The sequence below is a fragment of the Notamacropus eugenii genome, chromosome 1, assembly GCF_028372415.1.
Source record: "Notamacropus eugenii isolate mMacEug1 chromosome 1, mMacEug1.pri_v2, whole genome shotgun sequence".
NCBI classification, from domain to species: Eukaryota; Metazoa; Chordata; class Mammalia; order Diprotodontia; family Macropodidae; genus Notamacropus; species Notamacropus eugenii.
Window position 1 is genome coordinate 516,757,445 of NC_092872.1, and position 10,774 is coordinate 516,768,218.

Below are 10,774 nucleotides of genomic sequence, written 5' to 3' on the forward strand. Positions count from 1 at the left end.
TCTCTGCCTCAGAGAATTTCTCTCTTCCTTTAAGATACAGCTTAAGCACCATCTTCTACATGAAAACCTTCCTCATCTCCCCAGCTAATGACCTCCCAAATTGCTTTGTCTGTATTTATGTTTATCCTCTTTACATTTGTCTGTATATGCCTATAAAAATGTCATTTCTTCATCAGCATGTGAGCTCCTTGGGAGGAGGGATTTTTCCATTGGTTATACATATTTGAATCCCTAGCATCTAGCACAGCTCCAAGCACCTAATAGGCACTTAGTAAATATCTATTGACCAGTTGATTTTCATTGGAATATATGAGTCTAGAGTTTTTTAACCTGAGGTCTGTGGAATTTTTAAAAAATATTTTGATAACTTTCAATATTATTGGTATCCTTTATAATCTTATGTATTTTAGTTTATACACTTAAAAAGATGGTTCTGAGGTTTTCACAGCATTCACCAGACTGCCAGAGAACTCCATACCAGGCCAAAAGAGAAAGTTCAGGGCCCCTTGTCTAGAGCAATGCCATCTTACCACATGGGAAAGCTGAAGATAATTCAGTGACTAATTATAACTAAGGAGACTAATTCTAAGCTCTGCAGATATTGAGTAACAGGAGAGTATCCGTGCTGCTCATTGATGTGAATATTCAGGTAGCTCCACCTTGTCAAGAGCATCCTACCCTCATGCACAGCCCATTCCCATCACAGAGAGATCTGGGTATGCCCACAAGGGAGATGTTGAGCCTTCCTCAAAGTTGGGTCTCATCAGACCCCACCACCCCTATTCTGGGGTTAGAAGTGTAACATTCTAACATTTTTAGGACTCAGAGCTGAAAGGAAATCTAGAGATTATCTAGTATAACTCTTCATTTCATAGATAGGGAAACTAAGGTCCAGAGAAGGGTATTGTTCTACCCAAACTCACAGAGCAAATTAACGAAGAAGTATTCAAGCCTAGGTCCACTGAATCCAAATCTGTGGTTCTTTTCACTCTGCTACCTTGCCTCTCACATCTATCAGAAGTGAGAGAACTCAGGCTTCTAAAAAGCCCCTTGGAATTACTGACCACAAAATGTGGTGTTATTTCACAGTGAGAAGGAAAGCCTGGTCACTGAGGCAGAAATAGATGGCTGAGCTTGTCCTCAGAAGTGATTTTGATCTTATTAATAGCTCTACCCCCTAATTCTGTGTGGTCATCAAGACAAGGTTTATAGGCCAAGGGCAGAACATGGCAGCCACTAGGTGTTTGGTTGAGCCAGATCCTACTCCCAAGATGGAAAGAAAATTCCCATTGGGTGGTAGGTTTAGTAGAGAGTTGGGAATGGCTTAAAGGAAGCTGGGTGAGGTGGGGTGGATGCAGTTAATTGGTTCTTGATTACCCATTGGTAGTTTATTGACCACAAATACCATATTTAGAATCAGAGCACCCAGATTCTACTACTTACTAACTATGTGACCTTGAGTAAATCACTTCCTCTCTCTAAACCTCAAAATAAAAAAAAAAAAAACTTTCCACAGTGAAAAAAGAGGGCTGAACTAGGGTCCCTTCCACTTCTAAACCCTATCTCTCATCCTAAATGTCCAGTTTCGGACTAGCTGTTCCCTGTATTTAGCAGCCTTCCACGCTATATCATACCAAAAAGGAGGCTTAATTAGCTTAGTAGGAAGATAATACTTGTGACTCAGAAAACAATATATTTCCAAATTTAAAGAAAATAGTATTTTATCTGTGTAAGTGATCCCTCCACCAGTGCAGATCACAACCCCTCCACACATGAAGGCACAACTTTATCGTGTTACCCTAGGGAGGAATAATCATTCTTGATGGGCCAACTCTTGGATGATAAGCCTCTCTGAATTTAGCTAGGCTGACCCACCAAACAGAAAAGGTCTGTGCAGCTTAATACGACCTGACAGAATTTCACTCAGAAGCTTCATTGCAGAAGCTTGGGTTATATCTGTCCCCTAAAACTTCAGAGGGGGACATTAGTGGAAGGAGAACAGTATAGCATTCAGGCCAAAATGCAGGACTTTGCAACCTCAGAACTTTGATCAAGGTGGTAACTTTATTTTAGAAGATTGGCACTGAAGCATACCTTCCTCCTCTCCACAGAGAGGTGGGGGACTACAGGTGCAGAATGAGACATATGTTGTCAGACTCAGACCTTTGCATTGTTATGTTTTGAATAACAATGAGTTCTTTGTAATCAGTAACAATAAGTTCTTTGTTACCAGGGTTCCATGTTACAAGGGAGAGTTTTGACTTTCTTAGGACTGTGCCTGGCACTTGCTGAATGTTAATAAATGCTTGTTGACTTACTGACTGGCTCTCTCCTCCTCACCTCACTGGGAACTGATGCTGGGGGAAAGGAGACACATTCAAAGGAAGTGACAATGACAGCACATGCATCAGTACAAGTTTTTAAAACAACATGTGATTTCATTGTACAGAGAATTCTCAGTAAGAGAACTCCATCCCCCAGGATAGATTAGCAATTCACCTGTACACAATCATTCGTTATTTATTTATCTTGTAATATTGTGTTTTGTCTTTCTGCTAATCATTGCCTACTAGGTCTCTATGCTTTTCTTAGTGATTCTCTCTTTAAGTTAGAGACATAAAAATATGAGGAAAATAACTAAAGTTATATTTTCCATCACTTCGCTACTGGCTTTCTATATGATTCCAGCTCTGAAGTGGGAAGGATAATTAATTCCTGCCATGTTTCTTATAATGCATAAATAGAGGCAATATGTACAAAATCCTTCAGACAAAAACATTAGAAAGACATAGTGCTTGTCTCTTTTAATGTTTTAAATTAATTTTAATGTTTTTGTTGTTTTTTTGTCTAAAGCCATAATGATTATCTTTCTTTTTTTCATTATTCAGTATGATGTGATGGATAGGGCAGTGGCTTAGCCTAAGGAAGGCCTGGATTCAGATCCTACCTCAGATACTTACTAAGCTGCTTGACCCTGAGTAAGTCATTTAACCTTTTAAAAACTCAGGTTCCTTGTCCAGGAAATTAGGCAACCATGCAATAGTCTAAAAAGTCCTTTCTTATGATCCTATGTTCACAGTCTTAGAAATTCCCTGGGGCACTGAGAGGTTATATGATTTTTCCAGGGTCACACAGACAGAAGTGAGACTTGTACTGGCACTTTCTCCACTATACCATGCTGCATGTTATCAATAAAATACAGGTTTAGTTTAGTCTGGGTACAGTTTAGGCTGTTATAGCTTAAAGAAAAACTTTTTACTGTGAGGTACAGCAGTGGATAGAGAACAAGAGTAGAAATCAGAAATACCTAAGTTCAAATCCTACCTCAGACACTTATGCTATGTAACTCTGGGCAAGTCATTAAATCTCTTCTATGCCCCAGTTTCCTCATCTGTAAAATGAGGATAATAACAGCACCTACCTCAGAGAGTTGTTGTATGGTTCAACTGAGTTAAAATATGAAAAGCAGGAATGCAGAATGAAGCAGAATATTTTATCTTGTATTATGTTTTGTTTTGGTTTGGTTTTTCTCATGGTTTCTCCCATTCATTTTAATTCTTCTATGCAACATGACTAATATGAAAATGTGTTTAATAAGAATGTATGTGCAGAACCCATATAAGATTGCATGCCATCTCGGGGAGGGAGGAGGAGGAAAGAGGAGAAAATCTAAGACTTATGGAAGTGATTGTAGAAAACTGAAAACTAATTTTTTAAAAAAATCAAAAAAAATATGTAAAGCACTTGGGAAAACTTCTAGTGCTATACAAAAGCTAGCCATCATCATCATCATCATCATCATTATCTGCTTTTTCAGATAATTTGTGTCACTAATCCCCATTATTAGCAATGAAAACAAAAAGCTGAGTCTCCCTGAACCAATTGTCCCTTCCCATCCACTTAACTATAACACAAATAATAGAAATAGGTGTTCTCTGCTCAGCTCAGAGTTGGGCCTTGAAATGCTGCTAAGATCCTCTGAGCCTATGAAATTGACTATGACTATGACATAATTTAAATTAAGTTCAAGCAAGATTGGTCTAGCTGAATTGGCTGAATCCTGAGTCTTTTATAGGCTTGAGAACAATCTAAGATCTCCCTGCCCACACACACGACTTTACTCAGCCCCCTTAACCCAGACCCAGCTGAAAATATTTCTCCGGAAAAACACTGGGGGCCCTGGCAGTCACTGTCTTGGGTGTCATTTCTGCTGGTTTCACGCCACTCTGTCCCAGGCTCCTCCCTGACTCCCTCTTAGAAGAGAAACATCCCACAAGGATGCTCTAGCTCCTTGGCATAGGCTAGGGTAGAGCTCTGAAGTTAAACCTAGATTGGCTAGGGAATCCTGGGAAAGAGAATGAAGAATTGATGGGGGTCCTCTTCATCTTCTAACTATGGCTGGAGATCTCCTTGACCATAGAAACACATGCACATGTATACAAACGTGGACATCCACATTCACATGTATACCACTTCATGAGCATGTACATACAAACAGTCACAATACTACATGAATACAAGCAATTTAGACCAACTAAACTTGTCTAGGAAATCTTTAAAGTCCCTTCCAACTCTAAAATCATAGGACTTGCATCACTCACACACACACACACACACACACACACACACACACACACATCCTAGAAACTGTTCTGAGCTTCCAGATGGGGGGGTGGGTGGGCAAAAGGCCCAGCATTTGGCTCATTATAAAACCATCACTTTCTTTACTTACTGGATGTATGATTATTTCAGGCGCTCTCTCTCTCTCTCTCTCTCTCTCTCTCTCTCACTCTCTCTCTCTCTCTCTCTCTCTCTCTCTCTCTCTCTCTCTCTCTCTCTCTCTCTCTCTCCCTCTCTCTCTCTCTCTCTCTCCCTCTCCTTATTACCTTTAGATTCAAATACAAAATCCTCCATTTGGCATTTAAAGCCCTTCACAATGTGGATTCTTCCTACCTTTCTTTACCCACCTCTACATAATCTATAGTCCTACACACTGGTCTTGCTGTTTTTTGAATATGACACTCCATATTCCATCTCTCTGTGTCTTTTTGCTGACTATTTTCCATGCCTGGAATGCTTCATTGCCCCCTTCCCCCTCCCCCCCACCTCCACTTCTGGCTTCTCTGGATTTCTTTAAGATTCAACTCAAATTCTACCTTCTTCAAGAGGCCTTTCCCACTCCTTCTCAACTGTTAGTGATTTTTCTAAGATTCTCTTTCTCTGTGTACATATATATATATATATATATATATATACGCATATATACACACATGTACATATATACATGTATGTGTGTATCTTACATGTACCTAGTTATTTGCATGCTGTCTCCCACTTTAGAATATAAGCTCCTTGAGGGCAGAGACCTTTTTTTCCTCTTTTTTATCTCTAGTGCTTAGTATAGTATCTAGCACATGGTAAGCACGAATAAAATGCTTGGCTGACTGGCTGAGAATCACACTTAAGTCAATGGAATTCAAGCTGGTATAGTGTATTTACTCCTTACTATGCTGTGTGGCCAAGCTGAGATTCAAACCCTTTTATCCGACCTAAAATCCAAGGCTCCTTCAACTATACCAAGGAAAATTAACTCTAGGATTTCTCAGAGCCGCCAAATCCCAGGCAGAATTATCTGGAGCTCTGGACTGAAAAAGATGCTCAGATAGGAAGGCTAGTGGAGAGATTCCATTTTGGAAGAAGACGGATTCTCATAGGTTCGTAGCACCTCCAGCCTTCCCAAGTAGATGGTCTCCCTCTGCTTCTGCCCAGTGGATGTCAGGACAAGGAACTTTTCCTTAAAGGGCAAGCTCCAGCCCCTCTCAAACAAGGAAGTTCTCTGCCTTCTCAATTAAACTCAAAGAGAAACAGATACTAAATGGGGCATGTGCCCAGGACCTGGAAGAGAGAAAGATCTTAGGGACACTCAGTCCTACTGCCTAACCTTCTGGAGATGCACCAGCCCATGCAAGGGAGGGTGTTAGCCTGGCTCTAACCCATGGTTTGGTCAGGCTTCATGGAAAGGTCCTCAGAGTCTGCCATCTGTGTACCCACCTAGCTTCATGCTCAGTGGTCAGAAGGGCTAAAAGGGCTTCTGGAGAAGCATAGGGAGATATGATAGAGCCATAGATTAGTAAAGAAACAAGGTACCTAGGAAGATAGAATGTCAGAATTGCTGAAAAAGAATTGTGGAGGCTGGAAGGGACTTTAAAGATGATTTCAATCCAATCCTTTAAAACTAGAGAGGAGATTTGACTCACACAAGGTCTCCAAACTCCTAGGCCCACGTTCTTGCCTACAGCAGTCTGCCTCTCATTCCACCACTGGCTGACATGAAAAGCAGAGACTGTATTTGGGGACATACAGGGGAGGCAACTGGTATCCCATGCTCTTCCCAGGAGTTGCCTGACCCAGAGCCCAAAGGGCACCCAGAGGGCAGCAATCCCCCACGGCCTCCCCAGACTCAGCTTGTCAAAGCCACCCATCATCCCCACAACACCTCCCCCCCTTAGGCAACTCCATGCCTCCCCATTCCTCCCTTCAGAAACCAGTTCTAACCTGTCCTCCCGGATTCTGGAAAATGTCTCCCTGGCCCAAGGCCAGCCTCAACCTCCCAGTCCTTACCTTCTCGATCCCTCTGCTCCAGTCTCACTGGCCTCCTCCCACGTGCAACACATCATCCTGCCACAGCTTGAGGCAAAGGAGAAGGAGGAGGGGTGTCTTCTCCTCCACAGCCCCTGGCAGCTGGAAGGGCCTCCATCCCCCTGCTTCCACCATTCCCTGGTCTCTTCTCCCTGGGGCTCAGGCTTGACACTACTCCCTCTCTCCCTCCCTTCCTCCCTCCCTTCCACACTCCATCCAATTTCATCTCCTACTCCAGCTTTTCCCCAGGGCTTGGAGATGAAGGGCAGAACAGTGTAAGGCACAGGGTGTAACTCAGGCCTGCGAAACCAGAGGGAGTGGGAGGGGACCATTTCAGTCATGCCAGGCCTCTCTCTGCCCTCTGCTGCCCTGGAAGCTCTGGTTAATTTTTATCTGATTCATTCGTTCACTCAACAAACCTTTTTTTAGGCGCCTACTATGTGCAATGAAGAAGATGAAACAGATCATGCCCCTACCCTCACAAGATGAGAAATGTATACAATGGAATATAATACTAATCAAAATGTAGGACGTATATGAGACATGTGCAAAGTGCTACGGTTGTTCAGGGGAAGGAGGAAACACTCCCAGCTGAGGAGATGTGATGGGAGCCAAGCCTACAGGTAAGTGTAGGATCACATAATTTGGAGCTGGAATCAAACTTAGGAATCATCTCATTCAACCCTCCCTTCTTTGATAGGTGAGGAAACTGAGCACACAACGATGACACCATGTGCCCAAAGTTACCCAGTTAGTACCAGGATTTGAACCCATACCCAGAGCCTACATTCATTCACTACATACACTACACTGCCTCTCAACAAGTAGGATGATTGAGCAAAGAGGAAGGAGAAGGCCTTCCAGATAGAGGCAACAACTAAAGAGATCAGCTGAATGAACTGTAAGTGATCATTGTTATTGTTCAGTTGTGTCTGCTCTTTATGACCCCACTCGGGATTTTCTTGGCAGAGATACTAGAGTGGTTTACCATTTCCTTCTCCAGCTCATTTTACAGATCAGGAAGCTGAGGCAAACAGGCTTAAGTGACTTGCCCGGAGTCACACAACTAGCGTCTGAGGTCAGGTTTGAACTCAGGCAGATGAGTTTCCCTGCCTCCAGGGCTGGTGCTCTATCCACTGAACCACCTCACAGTGGATGATTAGACTGGGAGGGGGGACAGGGAAAACTTAGGGGGAAACATGATAGTTGTCTCTGTCAAGTAGAAGAAGGATGAAGCCTGTTCTCCTTGGTCTCAGAGGGCAGAGCTAGATGCCTTAGGTGGAAACTGCAGAAACATCCATTTCGATTTTGATGTGAGGGGCATCAAAGTAGTAGAAGAGATAGACCCCAGACTGTAGGAAACTCTTCATTGTTGGAAGTGTTCAAGTGAAGGACTTGTCAGGGATACTTTCAGGGATGCTGGGGAGAATCTGGGGTCTCTTCCATATTCATATTCCAAGCTCTCGTCTGTTATTCTTCATGAACTCTTTGATAAAATTCCCTTGCTTCAGTCTTATCCTGAAACCTCCCTCCATGTCTGGGCCTTCGGAACCCTCTTTACATCTTCCATGCTGGCCCCTTTTCCCCAGAATATCCTATAGACATCTCAAACTCAATATATTCAAAACTGAACTCATTATCTTACACATAAACTAGATCAATCACAAAACCTCCCTCTTTCTGTTAAGGACTTCACCATGCTCTGAGTCACATAGATTCCCAACCTCAAGGGTCATCCTTGACTCAACTCTCTGCCTCACCCTCCATAGCCAATCAGTTTCAGGTCTTCTCAATTTGACTTTCACATCATCTCCCATATCTATCCCTTCCTACCTTGGTCCTGGTTCTCAATCACCTTTCACTTGAATGATCCTAACAGCTTCTAACTGACCTCCTTTCTTCCAGCCTCTACACTTTCCAGTCCACCCTTCACACATCTGCCAAAATAATTTTCCTAAGACACAGGTCTGACTAGATTACTCCAGTGCTCCCCATTTTCTCTAGGAGAAAATACAAATGCTCCTGGCACCTAAGATCCTTCACAATCTGAATTCAACCTAACTTTCTGGTCTCATTTCAAATTTCTCTCCTTAATTCATTCTAAGTTTTAGCCAAACTGAATGACTAGTTATCTCTCAACTATGACATCCTACATCTCTTCTCCTGGCCTTCACACAGTCTGTCGTCCATATCTATAATTCATTCATTCATTTCTGAAGCATTTATTAAGCACCTATTGTGTTCCAGGAAATGTACTAATAGGTGCTGAGAATACAGAGACAAAACAACATGTACTCAAATAAAGCAATAGGAAACACAAACAAAGTAAATATAGGTATATTTCAGCAGGAAGGCACTGGCTAGCCACTGGGGATATCAAGACAGGCCTACTGTGGGAGGTGGCACTTGAGTCGAATCTTGAAGGAAGATAGGAATTTCAAGAGAAGATAAAGAGAGAGCCTAGATATGGGGGACAGTCTGGGCAAAAGCGTGTGTTCCCTTCTCATCCAGATTCTTCTAATATTACCTTCTTTTCCTCCAAATTTAGGTCAAGAGCCACCTCCTCTGCAAAGCTTCTGCTGTTCCTTCCTCCTGTTAGTCTTTTTCCTCTCCTCAATTTATCTTGCATTAGAAGGATTTGTGTACGTGCACCTGCCCAGGAGAATGTAAGTTCCTTGAACGTAAGGACTCATGTTTCACTTTTGTCTTTGCATCCTCAATGGTTAGCACAGTGCCTAGCACCCAGGAAGTGCTTAATAAATGTTTGCTGAATCAAATGTAAAAGAATCAAGGGTAACCAACAAATTCCATTCCTGGAGTCCCATATTCCTAACCCTCCTTATTACTCAGAGTTAGAGCTCACAGTGTTCATAGTGACAGGGGTGGTGAGCCAAATATCCCCCAAATGCTTGCTGAATAGGTCATTATTATTGTGGAAATAGGTGGAAGCCTGAGGAGGAGGACAACCGGGACACCTGTCCTCCACTCAATCCAAGCTGACTTCCTGGAAGGGGAGGCAGGCACAGACCTCTGACAAGTTTGGAAGGAGAAGCAGGGAAAAGGCTGGCAAAAGAGCTGTGGAAAGTGGTTCCAGGCCTCAGGGAGGATGTGTATGCGTAGGGAAGAGGCGGGAGGCGGAGAGAAAAGAGCAAAGGGGAGCAGGAGCTGAGAACAAAACAGGCTCTCCTCAGAGATCCCTCCTCAGGTTGTCTTGCCCTCTGCTCCAATCCTACCCCAACCCACTTGGAGCAGGCCAAGCTCAGTGCTGGAAAAAGCCCCAGCACATAGGCAGAGCTGAGATTTCGCCATCCTGGAGGAATCCCTGAGGGGGCCAACTGGGAGGGGAGCTGTGTGCCGTCTTTAATATCTCCTCCTCCAACCAGAAGAGCAAGACTCTCGCCAGGGAAGCCTTGTGAATGAGCCTCTGTACTGTGCCACCCTTGTATTTTCTGAGTAAAAGAATTATAGAGATCTCAGGACAGCAGACCTTAGCTAGGGGTTCTTAACCTGCTGTCTGGAAACCCCAGATTTGTTATACATGTAAAATTTATATTTGTATACATATACACATAACATATACATACATATACATTTAAATATAATATGTATAAATCTATACCTATAACTTATATAATGTAAATATATTATCTATATGAACTGTAACTTGTATAAGTATTTATATAATATCTACATAAATGTAAATTTATATATATTATCTATATAAATTTATATATATCACACATAAGTATACCACATATATTTAAACATATTACATATACATATATTTAAATATATGTTTTAACGTTTCAATATAATTGATTTCCTTGGTAATCCTTTGTATTTTTTACACATTTACAAACATTATTCTGAGGAGTGGTTCATGGGTTTCACCAGACTGCCAGAGGGGCCCATGATACAAAAGAAGGTTAAAAACTCTTCCATGCCTTAAAGATGAACCTTAGAACATAGAACCTAGAATGTCAAAAGTGGAAGAAGTTATAAAACACAGAATACAAAATGTTATAATTAGATGGGTCCTCAGTGATTGTCCTTTCTAATGCCTCTCCTTTATGCTTGCATCCTTCATTTTATAGATAAGGACATGAGACGGAAGACAGGGAATTTACTTGACCAA

General features: G+C 42.2%; 1 long non-coding RNA gene across 1 annotated transcript in view; it reads right to left on the reverse strand.

Annotated features, from left to right (window-relative positions):
• LOC140519991 (uncharacterized) overlaps window positions 1-10,243 on the reverse strand; it is a 132,840-nt gene extending 122,597 nt beyond the window's left edge. The window contains exon 1 of the long non-coding RNA XR_011972348.1: window positions 6,622-10,243. This is a non-coding gene — a long non-coding RNA (uncharacterized lncRNA). The remainder of the gene's footprint in view (window positions 1-6,621) is intronic.
• Between the last annotated feature and the right edge of the window lie 531 nt (window positions 10,244-10,774).